Source organism: Macaca nemestrina, chromosome 9 (genome assembly GCF_043159975.1).
Source record: "Macaca nemestrina isolate mMacNem1 chromosome 9, mMacNem.hap1, whole genome shotgun sequence".
Classification (NCBI taxonomy): domain Eukaryota; kingdom Metazoa; phylum Chordata; class Mammalia; order Primates; family Cercopithecidae; genus Macaca; species Macaca nemestrina.
In genome coordinates this window covers 81,013,151-81,027,287 of record NC_092133.1, presented here as the reverse complement: position 1 = coordinate 81,027,287, position 14,137 = coordinate 81,013,151, and positions in this window count along the sequence as shown.

The window sequence follows — 14,137 nt, the reverse complement described above, 5'->3', positions numbered from 1 at the left end:
GAAATGTCAAAGAAGTTTTGACAGCACCGGAGTAAATTTTCCAGATCAGATTTCTGCCAGCATTTCCCTGGGCTTGGGCCCTGCCTGGACCTCAGACAAGTGTGAAGGGTTTGCCCGACACACGAGAGGCAGAGTATGTTCAGTCCCCTGCAGATATGGCACTTTTGCTCTGGAGAATAAATATGTCATCAGAAATATATGTTGACATGAAAACTTTAAAATGACCCTTTTTTAAAAATATCTCTTCCTCCATTGTCTAGTTTTCGGTTTGAAACCACAACCACTACTTGTAATGATCCACCTAATGCCCAATCCCTGCAAATTATATTTTTCACATTAGAAATTACTTGTCCACTCCCTTCACCAGAAGATTTGACCACGCAGCAGGTTCCCAGACCCACCTGACTCCCAGAACTCTGCTACAGAGGAGGGGCGTGTTCTCTTGCTGTTAGTCCCACTCTAACCTTGCTGTTGCTGGCAGCAAAACTTAGATTCAGATGTGATTTTACCAAATCAGAATGAAATTAGCCCATTCTCTCTCTGTTTCTAATGAGCTGTGATCAGCCTCAGTTCCATGAAGAACTAACAAGTCAGCTCTCTTGCTTTCTGTACTTGAACAATGGCTTATTGTTGATTTATTATAAAAAATGTTTATTTAATTTTTAAATGTAATTAACATTCAGCATCATCTAGTATGTTTTGTTGAGAGTACCTCTTCATTGAGAGGTACTCAATGAAGCACCGTTTTTTCTGTATACTATTTTCTGAGACACTTTGAGGTACTAGCCTTGGGACACAAATTAGGAAGTCAACACTCAATTCTAGCTATCTTTTGCTGTATTACTCTTTTGTTTAACCTGCAGCCTTATAAGTATGAACTCAAGCTTCTCAAAAAAGCATTGTGCAAAGCAGCATATCACTATTTCACTGTGGAACAAAAAGTTCCCCAGAGGACACTGAGCCTATTTTCCTCCATTTCCCCTGTGGCTGTGTGATGATTCCTACTATTAGCCAGCTAGCTTGGGTCCAGGTCAGCTATTCCACAAACACATTTATTTTATAATATCTCCATTTTTTAGTTATTAATTTTGCTTCATCTTTAAGTCCAGTGGGGTGTGTCTTCAAGTTTTGTTTATGAAAAAATATACATATGTTTTAAGTTTTTTGAAACCTTTCATACTTGAAAATGTCTTTTGGCTATGTTCACACTGACAGAGAATTTTGTTTGATTTGAAATTCTTGGGTAAAAAAAAAAATTCTTCCTTTAATTCTCTGCAGACACTGCTCTATTGTCTTCTAAATTTTATTGATGTGAAATAGAATTATGGCAGCCCGAGCCTTATTTCTTCATGGGAACCCACTGTTATATTCTAGCTAGATACTAATAAGATTGTGGTAGCTGTTTTTTTTCTCTGTATACCTGTACTTTTTTCCCACAGAGTATCTGTTTATAAGTATTTCACTTTTTTCAAGATATTGATGATTTTTTAAAATATAAATATGCGTGTTTATTCTTAAACTCAGGAAACTTTTCTTCTTTATAACTTTATCATTTTTATTACTTTTGCTTCTTTAGCAAATGAACTACTTGGATGATTACTCTCCATTTTCCAACTTCCATATCTAGAGTTGTTTCTGCAAAATCACAGGGTGTTTTGATGTTTTTTGCTCACCTAAGGCAGGGTGAATTTAACCCTCTGAACCACATTTACTGGGCAGATTAGCGAACCAGCCTTAGTTCAGTTTGCATTTTCTAAGAGCACTCATCTATAATTGATTTGTTTTATTACATAGATTTCTTATATTTTTCAGATAATCTAAACAACAACATTCAGGGCTCTTTACCATCCAGAATGCAATATGTTACAGTGGACATTCCCAACACTACTTTCTACATAACTATCCTCTAAAATTTGCTTTCACTGAATGACTAATAAACGGAGATAACAACTCTCATGGGTGGATTTTGTTTGCTCTGCAAGTGCTTCAAAAATAAATTGATACTATTATTAAGAAATGAATACTCCCCAAAGAATTCTACTGGCTCAATGCAACTCCTATCAAAATCTCAAACACTTTATTTGGCAGAATTGTTTTTAAATCTGTTTTAAAATTCATATGAAATCCCAAGGGACAAAATAACCAAAACAATACTGAAAGAGAACAAAGTTGGACATCTCATGTTTTATAATTCCAAAACTTACTACAAAGCTACAGTGATCAAAACAGTGTGGTATGAACATAAAGCCAGACACATCAACAAATGTAAAAGATAAATCCTCATATACATGGTCAAACGATTTTTGACAAGGGTGCTAGACCCATTCAATGGAGAAAGGACAGTCTTTTCAAAAAATGGTGATGAGAAAACATGCAAAAGGAAAAAGTTGAACCATTATCTTACACTATATCCAAAAATTAATTCAAAATCTATCAAAGATCTAAGAGCAAAAACTGTAAGACACTTAAAAAAGCATAGGTGAAAAGATTTATGGCATAACATTTGGCAATGATTTCTTGGATATGACACCAAAAACACAAGAAACAAAAGAAAACAATAGATTAATTGGACTTCATCCAAGTTAAAAGTGTTTTGCATCAAAGGACACTATCAACAGTGTTAAAGGGTAACTCACAGAATGCAAAAAATATTTGCATATCTGATATTGAATCAAGGTCTAATTTCCAGAATATATTAAAAAAACTGCTACAACTCAAACAACTAAAAATGATCAACTTAAAAATGAACAAAACACTTGAATAGACATTTCTCCAAAGAAGATATGCAGATGTTCACAGCATATAAAAAGATGCTCAACATCGCTAATCATTAGAGAAAAGTCAATCAAACCACAGTGAGTGAATTGAATTGAATTGAATAGACATTTCTCCAAAGAAGATATACAGATGGCCATAGCATATAAAAAGATGCTCAACATCACTAATCATTAGAGAAAAACCAATCAAACCACAGTGAGATCCCACATCACACCCTTTAAAATAACTATTATAAAAGACACACACAACAGAAAATAGAAAATAACATTGTTGGTGAAGATGTGGAAAAACTGAAACACTTGTACATTGCTGGTAGAAATGTAAAATGGTGTGGCCACTGTAGAAAACAATATGATACTTCCTTTAAAAATTAAATATAGAATTGCCATTTGACCCAACAATTCCACTTCTGGTAAATACTCAGCAGAATGAAAGCAGGGACTCAAAAAACTATATATACACCAATGTTCATGGCAAGATTTTTCACAGAGTCAAAAGATGGAAGCATCCCAAATGTTCAACTAAAGATGAATGTATACATAAAATGTGGAATACACATGAAGGAATGTATTGTTTTTGCATTGTTTTATTGCATTGTTTCCACAATTCAAAATGTGGAATATACATACAGGAATGCCTTGTTTTTGCATTGTTTTATTGCACTTTTTACAAACTGAAGGTTTGTGGCAATCCTGCATCGAGCAAGTCTGTTGGCACTAGTTTTCCAACAGCATGTGCTCATTTCATGTCTCCATGTCACATGTCACATTTTGTTAACTGTCACAATATTTCAGACTTTTTCATTATTATTATGCTTGTTATAGTGACATAGGATCTGTTATCTTTGATGTTACTATTGTAATTGTACTGAGGCACCACAAACCACACCGATACAAAACGGCATACTTAATTGATAAACATTGTGTGTGTTCTGATGCTCCACCAACTAGCTATTTCCTCATCTCTCTCATATTCCTTGGGCTTCCCTATTCCCTGAGATGCAAAAGAAAGAAAGAAAGAAAGAAAGAAAGAAAGAAAGAAAGAAAGAAAGAAAGAAAGAAAGAAAGAAAGAAAGAAAGAAAGAAAGAAAGAAAGAAAGAAAGAAAGAAAGAAAGAAAGAAGGAAGGAAGGAAGGAAGGAAGGAAGGAAGGAAGGAAGGAAGGAAGGAAGGAAGGAAGGAAGGAAGGAAGGAAGGAAGGAAGGAAGGAAGGAAGGAAGGAAGGGAGGGAGGAAATTAGGCCAGTTAATAATCCTACAATGACTTCTAAGTGTTCAAGTGAAAAAAAGAGTAATGTCTCTCACTTTCAGTCAAAAGCTGGAAATAATAAAGCCAAGTGAGGAAGGCACATTAACAGCCAACATAAGCTAGGACTCTTGTGCCAATGTTAACCAAGATGTGAATGCGAAGGAGAAGGCTTTGAAGGAAATCGAAAGTGTTACTCAGGGGAACACACAAATGAAAAGAAAGCAGAACATTCTTACTGCTGACATAGAGAAAGCTTTAGTGATCTGGACTGAAGAGCAAATCAGACACAATGCTTCCTTAAACCTAAGCCCTGTCCAGAGAAAGGCCCTAACCCTCTTCAATTCTATGAAGGCTGAGAGAGATGAGAAAACTGTAGAAGAAAAGTTTAAACTACCAGAGGTTGCTTTATGAGGTTTAAGGAAAGAAGTCGAGTCGATAACATAAAAATGCAAGATGAAATAGCAAGTGCTGATGTAGAAGTTGCAGCAAATTATTCAGAAGATAGAGCTAAGATCATTGATAAATGTGGCTACACTGAACAACAGATTTTCCATGTAGGTAAAACAGCTTTCCATCAGAAGATGCCATGCACGATTCTCATGGCTAGAGGGGAGAAGTCAATGCCTAGCTTCGATGATTCTAAGGACAGGCTGACTTTCTTGTTAGGGGCTAGTGCAGCTGGTGACTCTAAGTTGAAGCCAGTGCTCGTTTACCATTCTAAAAATCCTAGGATCCTGAAGAATTATGCTAAATCTACTCTGACTGTGTTTTATAAATGAAACAACAAAGCCTGGATAATGGTACATCTGTTTACCACATGATTTACTAAATATTTTAAACCCACTGTTAATAAGCACTGCTCAGAAAAAAAAAAATTCAAATTATTACTGCACATTGACAATGCACTAGAATCATCCTGTGGTAATTTCCCCAGTTCCAGAATGCATAATTGGCATAGACATACTTAGCAGCTGGCTGAACCCCCACATTGGCTCCCTGATTAGTAGGGTGAGGGCCATCAGGGTGGGAAAGGCCAAAAGGAAGCCATTAGAGCTGCTTCTACCTAGAAAAATAGTAAATCAAAAACAATATCACACCCCTGGAGGGATTACAGAGATTAGTGCCACCATCAAGGACTTGAAATATGCAGGAGTGGTGATTCCCACCGCATCCCTGTTCAACTCTCCTATTTGGCCTGTGCAGAAGACAGATGGACAGTGGACTATCATAAGCTTAACCAAGTGGTGACTCCAATTGCAGCTGCTCTACCAGACGTGGTTTCATTGCTTGAGCAAATGAACACATCTCCTGGTACCTGGTATGTAGCCATTGATTTGGCAAATGCCTTTTTTTCCATTCCTGTCCATAAGGCCCACCAGAAGCAATTTGCCTTCAGCTGGCAAGGCCAGCAATATATCTTTACTGTCCTCTCTCAGGGGTATATCAACTCTCTGGCTTTGTGTCATAATCTTATTTGGAGAGGCCTTGATCACTTTTCACTTCCACAAGGTATCACACTGGTCCATTATATTGATGCCATTATGCTGATTGGATCCAGTGAGCAAGAAGTAGCAAACACACTGGACTTATTGGTGAGACATTTGTGTGCCAGAGGAAGGGAAAAAAAATCCAACTAAAATTCAGGGACCTTCTACCTCAGTAAAATTTCTAGAGGTCCAGTGGTGTGGGGCCTGTTGAGATATTCCTTCTAAGGTGAAGGGTAAGTTGTTGCATTTGGCCCCTCATCCAATCAAGAAAAGAAAGGCAACGCCTAGTGGGCCTATCTGGATTTTGGAGGGAACATGTTTTGCATTTGTATGTGTTATTCTGGCTTGACCATTTATCGAATGACCCTAAAGGCTGCCAATTTTGAGTGGGGTCCAGAACAGGAGAAAGCTCTGCAACAGGTCCAGGCTGCTGTGCAAGCTGCTCTGCCACTTGAGCCATATGACCCAGTAGATCCAATGGTGTTTGAGCTGCCAGTGGCAGATGGAGTTGTTTGTAGTCTTTGGCAAGCCCCCATAGGAGAATCACAGAAGAGGCCTCTAGGATTTTGAAGCAAGGCCCTGCCATCTTCTGCAGATAACTACTCTCCTTTTGAGAGACAGTCCTTGGCCTGTTACTAGGCTTTGATAGAAACTGAATGTTCAACTATGGGTCATCAAACCACCATGCAACCTCAACTGTCTATCATGAACTGGGTGCTTTCTGACCCATCTAGCCATAAAGTGGGTAATGCACAGCAGCATTCCATCATCAAATGGAAGTGATATATGTGATCAGACTCAGGCAGGTCCAAGTAAGTTACATGAGAATGTGGCTCAAATGCCCACGGTCCCCACGTCTGCCACCCTGCCTTCCCTCCCCAAGCATGCACCAATGGCATCATGGGGAATTCCCTATGATCAGTTGACAGAGGAAAAGAAGACAAAGGCCTGGTTTACAGATGGCTATGCACGATATGCAGGCACCAACAGACAGTGGACAGCTACAGCACTACAGCCCCTTTCCAGGACATTCCTGAAGGAAAGTGTTAAAGGGAAATCTTCCCAGTGGGCAGAACTGCAAGCAGTACCCCTGGTTGTGCACTTTGCATGGAAGGGGAAATGGCCAGATGTGCGATTATATACTGATTCATGGACTGTAGCCAATGGTTTGTCTGGACAGTCAGGGAATTGAAAGAAGCATGATTGGGAAATTGGTGACGAAGAAATTTGGGGATGTTATGTGGATGGACCTCTCTTAGTGGTCAAAAACTGTGAAGATATTTGTATCTGCTGTGAGTGCTCACCAAAGGATGACCTCCACACAGGAGGATTTTAATAATCAAGTGGATAGGATGACTCATTCTATGGACACCACTCAGCCTCTTTCCCCAGCCACCCCTGTCATTGCCCAATGGGCTCATGAACAAAGTGGCCATGGTGGCAAGAATGGAGGTTACACATGGGCTCAGCAACATGGACTTCCACTTACAAAGCTGACCTGGCTACAGCCACTGCTGAGTGCCCAATTTCCCAGCAGCAGAGACCAACACTGAGCCCTGGATATGGCACCATTCCTTGGGGTGATCAGCCAGCTACCTGGTGGCAGGTTGAGTATATTGAACCTCTTCCATCATGTAAAGGGGAGGGGTTTGTCCTCACTGAAATAGATACTTACTCCAGATATGGGTTTCCTATCCTGCATGCAATGCTTCTGCCAAGACTTATATCTGTGAACTCACAGAATACCTTATCCATCTTCATAGTATTCCACACAGCATTGCCTCTGACCAAGGCACCCACTTTATGGCTAAAGAAGTGTGGCAGTGGGCTCATGCTCCTGGAATTCACTGGTCTTACCATGTTCCCCATCATCCTGAAGGAACTGGATTGATAGAACTGTGGAATGGCCTTTTGAAATCACAATTACAACACCAACTAGATGGCAATACTTAGCAAGGCTGGGGCAAAGTTCTCCAGAAGTCTGTGTATTCTCTGAATCAGCATCCAATATAGGGTGCTGTTTCTCCCATAGCCAAGATTCACGGGCCCAGGAATCAAGGGGTGGAAGTGGCACCATTCACTGTCACCCCTAGTGACCCACTAGTAAAATTCTTCCTCTTCCTGCTACATTACGTTCTGCTGGCCTAGAGGTCTTATTTCCAGAGGGAGGAGCACTGCCACCAGGAGACACAACAGCGATTTCACTTAATTGGAAGTTAAGATTGCCACCTGGGCACTTTGGGCTCCTCCTACCTGTAAGTCAACAGGCTAACAAGGGAGTTACAGTATTGGCTGGGGTGATCAATCTGAACTATCAAGATGAAATCAGTCTACTAATCCACAATGGAGGTAAGGAAGAGTATGCATGGAATACAGCAGATACATTAGGGCGTCTCTTAGTATTACCATGTCCTGTGATTAAGGGCAATGGGAAACTACAACAACCCAATCCAGGCAGGACTACAAATGGCCCTGACCCTTCAAGAATGAAGGTTTGTGTCACTCCACCAGGTAAAAAGCCATGATTTGCTGAGGTGCTTACTGAAGGCAAAGGGAATACAGAATGGGTAGTAGAAGAAGGTAGTCATCAATACCAGCTATGACCAAATGACCAGCTGCAGAAATGAGGACTATAATTGTCATTTATATTTCCTCCTTGCTTTGTTAAGAACATGTTTGTGTTTGTACTAAGAAAATATCTTCATTTTATTTTCTTTCTTTTTTCTTTATTATGTGAAATAAGACTTCATATCCGCATTTAAGTATTGTTAACTTTATATAATAGCATTTGGGCTAGGACTTGGTGCATTTCTGGCCATACAAAGGATAGCTGTATTATGTTAGGTGTAATTATCACCTTATTATTCTCATTATTTGTAGATAATGTATGATTTCAGGATATGTGTATGGGTTCAATATGACAAGAGTGCACTTGTGATGGTTAACATTGTCAACTTGATTGGATTGAAGGATGCAAAGTACTGTTTCTGAGTGTGTCTGTGAGGGTGTTTCCAAAGGAGATTAACATTTGAGTCAGTGGACTGGGAGACGCAGACCCAACCTCAATTTGAGTGGGTACCATCTAATCAGCAGCCAGCATGGCTAGGATAAAAGCAGGCAGAGAAACGTGGAAGGACTAGACTGGCTAATTCTTTCAGGTTTTATCTTTCTCCCATGCTGGAAGCTTCCTACCCTGGAACATCGGACTCCAAGTCCTTCAGCTTTTGGACTCTTGGACTTACGCCACTGTTTTGCCAGGGGCTCTTGGACCTTTCAGATTGACAACTGCACTGTCGTCTTCCCTACTTTTGAGTTTTTGGTACTCAGACTGGCTTCCTTGCTCCTCAGCTTGCAGACAGCCTATTGTGGGACTTCACCTTGTGAAGTGAGTCAATACTCCTTAATAAACTCCCCTTTATATATACATTTATCCTATTAGTTCTGTCCCTCTAAAGAACTCTAACTAATAAAGGTATATACATTTTTTAAGACACAATTCTATTGCACACTTAATAGACTACAGTGTTGTATAAAAATAACTTTTTTTTTTTTTTTTTTTTTTTTTTTTTTTTGAGACGGAGTCTTGCTCTGCCGCCCAGGCTGGGGTGCAGTGGCCGGATCTCAGCTCACTGCAAGCTCCGCCTCCCAGGTTTACGCCATTCTCCTGCCTCAGCCTCCCGAGTAGCTGGGACTACAGGCGCCCGCCACCTCACCCGGCTACTTTTTTGTATTTTTTAGTAGAGACGGGGTTTCACCGTGTTAGCCAGGATGGTCTCGATCTCCTGACCTCGTGATCCGCCCGTCTCGGCCTCCCAAAGTGCTGGGATTACAGGCTTGAGCCACCGCGCCCGGCCTAAAAATAACTTTTATATGCACTGGGAAGGCAATAATATGGTGTGACTCACTTTATTGTGATATTCACTTTATTGGGAACAAAATCCTCAATATCTTCACGATATGCCTGTACAAAGAAACATAATTCTTCCTTAAAAAGGAATGAAATTTTGACACATACAACGTGGATGAACTTTGGGAACATTATGCTAAGTGATATAAACCAGTCACAAAAAGTCAAAATACTGTATTATTCCACTTATATATGAGGTATCTAGAATTGAGTCATCAAACTCATGGAAACACAAAGTAGAATAGTGATTGCTAGAGACGGAGGGAACAGGGAAACAGGGAGTGGCTAAATGGGTACAGAATTTCAGTTTTGCAAGATGAAAAAGTTTGGGAGATGTGTTATACAACCATGTGAATGTGCTTAATATTATTGAAATACACACTTAAAAATATTTAAAGTACACAGGAACAGAAAACCAAACATCGCATGCTCTCACTCGTAAGTGGGAGTTGAACAATGAGAACACATGGACACAGGGAGGGGAACATCACACACCAGGGCCTGTCGGGGGATGGGGGACTAGGGGAGGGATAGCATTAGGAGAAATACCTAATGTAGATGATGCGCTGATGGGTGCAGCAAACCACCGTGGCACGTGTATACCTATGTAACAAACCTGAACGTTCTGCACATGTATCCCAAAACTTAAAATATAATAATAATTTTAAAAAGTTAAAGTAGTAAATTTTACATTATGTATACTCTACTCTTACAGAAAATAAAAATAATAATTTTGAGTTGAAATAAAATTCTGACACAGGCTATTATATGGATGAACCTTGAAGACATTATGCTATGTGAAGTAAGCCAAACACACAAAAAAATAGCTATTGCATGATTCCACTTACATGAGGTATGTAGAGTAATCAAAGTCATAGAAACAGAAAGTAGAATGGTGTTTTCTGGGGGCTGGAGAAGAGGAGGATGGGAAGTTATCATTTAATGGAGTTGGGGAAGAAGAAAAGTTTTGTAGATAGATGGTAGTGATGGCTGTGCAACAGTGTGAATGTACTTAATGCCACAGAACTGTACACTTGAAAATTGTCACGATAGTACGTTTAATGCTATGTATATTTTGCCACAATAAGAAAAGAAAAAACAAATGAAAAAAAAAAAGAAATTGAATATATTGCCAGCATTTAATAATTAACAGATTTAATAAAAACTAAAAGAGACTATCTGATAAGAGTGTGCCCATATTCAAAGACGGTGAGAACTGAACTGAAGAGTGGTTGCCAGACTTGGACAAGAATCATGAATTTTTTAGCATCTTCAGCTCATTTCAGTTCCCACCTCCCGCTCTTCCATACTTTACTCAACATATTGCCTGCCTAGGCCCTGGAGTCATTTGAGTTTATGGCACTGATACAGAAAAATGTAAGGAGGAGGCAATAACTTTTGACTGCTTGACCACATGGAGTCAGCCTCCTTGCAGGGAATTGACAGTGGCTGCTCAGATGTCTTCAAAGTTGGTCAAACCTAATATATGAGCGAAAAAGCAGACAGTGAAGGCATTATAAAGAGCCTTCTTACCTTTTATTAAGTAGTCACATCCTGAGGCCAAACTGGGATAGGAGTTTTTCAAAATAGTTTGCTTTGCTTTGTTGTTGGTGGCAATTCCCATCAGATTGTGCCTTGCTGTTAGAAGTTATTGTCTTCCTGTGTATATGCCTGTGAGTTTTATGTTTATGATTGGCATTCTGAATGTGCTTTTTTCTTGCATATTTCAATTCATTTTTACTATCAATTGAGGACATCTAGATACCATTTCTGTCACCCAAATATTTTCTATACCTTCTAGTTTTATGTCATAGGTAATGTTTATAACAGCCTTTTAGACTTTTATTTAACATTATGATAGTCTTTTGAACAGGATGGGAGAAGGTGAGGAACCCAGGAGCAGTTTCTCAGAGGCCTCCCCCAATGTTGACATTTAATGAAGTAAAGCCTTGAATATCATTGGCTCGTCAGTTATGATGTAACTAACCACCATCTGGGCCCGTTCTTATTTCTCCAAAGGGTCCATAAGGACCAAATCAAATGGTTGTATTTGCCCACTGTAATTCTCTGCTTTCCTAGTGTAGCATTCCCACTAAAGTCAGAGCTTTTAAAAAAGTAGTAACTCGGCCGGGCGCGGTGGCTCAAGCCTGTAATCCCAGCACTTTGGGAGGCCGAGACGGGTGGATCACGAGGTCAGGAGATCGAGACCATCCTGGCTAACACGGTGAAACCCCGTCTCTACTAAAAATACAAAAAAAAACTAGCCGGGCGAGGTGGCGGGCGCCTGTAGTCCCAGCTACTCGGGAGGCTGAGCCAGGAGAATGGCGTGAACCCTGGAGGCGGAGCTTGCAGTGAGCTGAGATCCGGCCACTGCACTCCAGCCTGGGTGACAGAGCGAGACTCCGTCTCAAAAAAAAAAAAAAAAAAAAAAGTAGTAACTCAACAGCATTCCTGTGGTATCCATGCTGTGGTGGATAAGTGTGGACATCAGAAGTAGTTGTGTGTAGCTGTGGCTGATGGAAGAAGTGTACAGAGTCCAGACTCAAGAGTTAAGGGGAGCCAGGTGGAGGTTTTAGTCAGGGAATGGAGATTTTATCGTTTTATTCTGTGTTTTAGAGGCTAGAAATATGTCTTGGTGATAACAAAGAAAAGCTTCTGGAAGCTTCTTTAACATTTTTTTCCAGTGGTTAAAAAGTCAGCAATTTTGAATCTGTAAGGAACTATGAATAATGCTTTCAGCCAGAACATTAGAGCTGCCTCTGGATGGGACTGGGATTTATTAAATAACAGCATCCTATGACTCAACACCAAATACCCAGCCTTATTAGATGCAGCCATCTACTCAGGAAAGACCAGAATCCCACCATGCAGGCCTCTTTTCCATTTACTCTGCTTCTAGGCAGCCCTGATGGTTCCACAGACCTGGCAAACATGCAAGCAGCCAGAAAGTGGACAGAGCCTTTGCTTCCCATCCTGGAAGAATTGCACAGAGAAAGAAGTAGAGCCCAAGGGAGTTTTTCAGCTGCGAAAGCCGCTGACATCTCATACTAGGAGTGTTAGAGACCCAGAGACCCACAGCACTAGTGTTGTCCCCAGACCAAGAAGCTGAAAGTTCCTGCTCAGATCAGGACCTTGTGTCAAATGGCAAATTGGAGACGTAGCTGAAAGCAGAGTCATAGCCCTAAATGAACGTGTTCATGGCAGACAGCCACCCAGGCCACAATCAGGATGGCTGGTGGCAACAATGGGCCAAATGGGCACATCTAGAGTGGGGCAGTAGTGGACTGAGTGATCCCTGGTCCCCACAAGGGGGATAATCAGAAACAACCACATGACTCTGTCTCACACACACACACGTGGTGGGATTCTGGTCTTTCCTGAGTAGATGGCTGCATCTAATAAGGCTGGGTATTTGGTGTTGAGTCATAGGATGCTGTTATTTAATAAATCCCACACACACGTGTGTATGCATGTGTGTGTATGTGTGTTCAGGCCAGAGTATGTAATTAGGTCTGAGAACACACTAGTGGCTGTTTCCATCAGCCCAATTCTGACAGAAATAGATGACATGCTCAGATTAGAATAATTCAGAAAGCTTAAAAACAGGACTGTTGACCAGGATGTTAGTAGAGTTTACAGAAACCACAAGGGGAAGAATAGTATAATACCTTAAGAAAGTGGAGTTACCAATTCTTGGCTGAAGAAGCAAGAGGAAGGAGCAGTTATAGCAACTCAGAGGCAGAGAGGATGCCCTGCAGAGGATCTAGTATCAGAGCTGAGACCTGTGGATGAAGGATGCAGCCCCTCTGGCCATCCTGCAGGGAAAGAGCTGAGGAATGCATGCCCTTCCCCTGCCCCTGCCAGTGCTCCATATCTGCCCCAACCACAGGATAAGGGGCTTGGGGTGTGACCCATACAGCCTCTCTGGTCAAGAGCAAAGTGGACAAGGGCAAAGAAAAGATGCTGGGGAGCAAAGAGAAGATAGCACAGAAAGGGAGAACTTTTCCTCTCTAGTGCATACTGTGAACCCCCAAAATTTAAGACAGGTCTTAATTAATTAAGAAAGTTTGGCCAGGCATAGTGGCTCACACCTATAATCCCAGCACTTTGGGAGGCCAAGGCGGGTGGATCACCTGAGGTCAGGATTTCGAGACCAGCCTGACCAACATGGAGAAACCCCGTCTTACTAAAAATATAAAATTAGCCAGACGTGGTGGCTTATGCTTGTAATCGCAGTTACTTGGGAGGCTGAGGCAGGGGAATCACTTTAACCTGGGAGGCAGAGGCTGTGGTGAGTCGAGATCATGCGCCATTGCACTCTAGCCTGGGCAACAAGAGCAAAACTCCACCTTAAATTTAAAAAAAAAAAAAAAAAAGAAAGAAAATTTATTTTGCCAAGGTTGAGGATGCTCATGCCCATGACACAGCCTCAGGGGGTCCTGATGACATGTGCCCAAGGTGGTCAGAGCACAGTTTGGTTTTATATATTTTAGGGAGACATGAGACATCAATCAATATATCGAAGAGGAGCATTGGTTCAGTCCAAAAGGCAGGATCACTGGAAGCAAAAGCAGGACAACTCAAAGAGGGGAGGGCGCTTCAAGGTCACAGGTAGGTGAGAGAAAAAGGGTTGCATTCTTTTGAGTTTCTGATTAGCCTTTCCAAAGGAGACAGTCAGATATTCATTTATCTCAGTGAACAGAGAGATGACTTTGAATA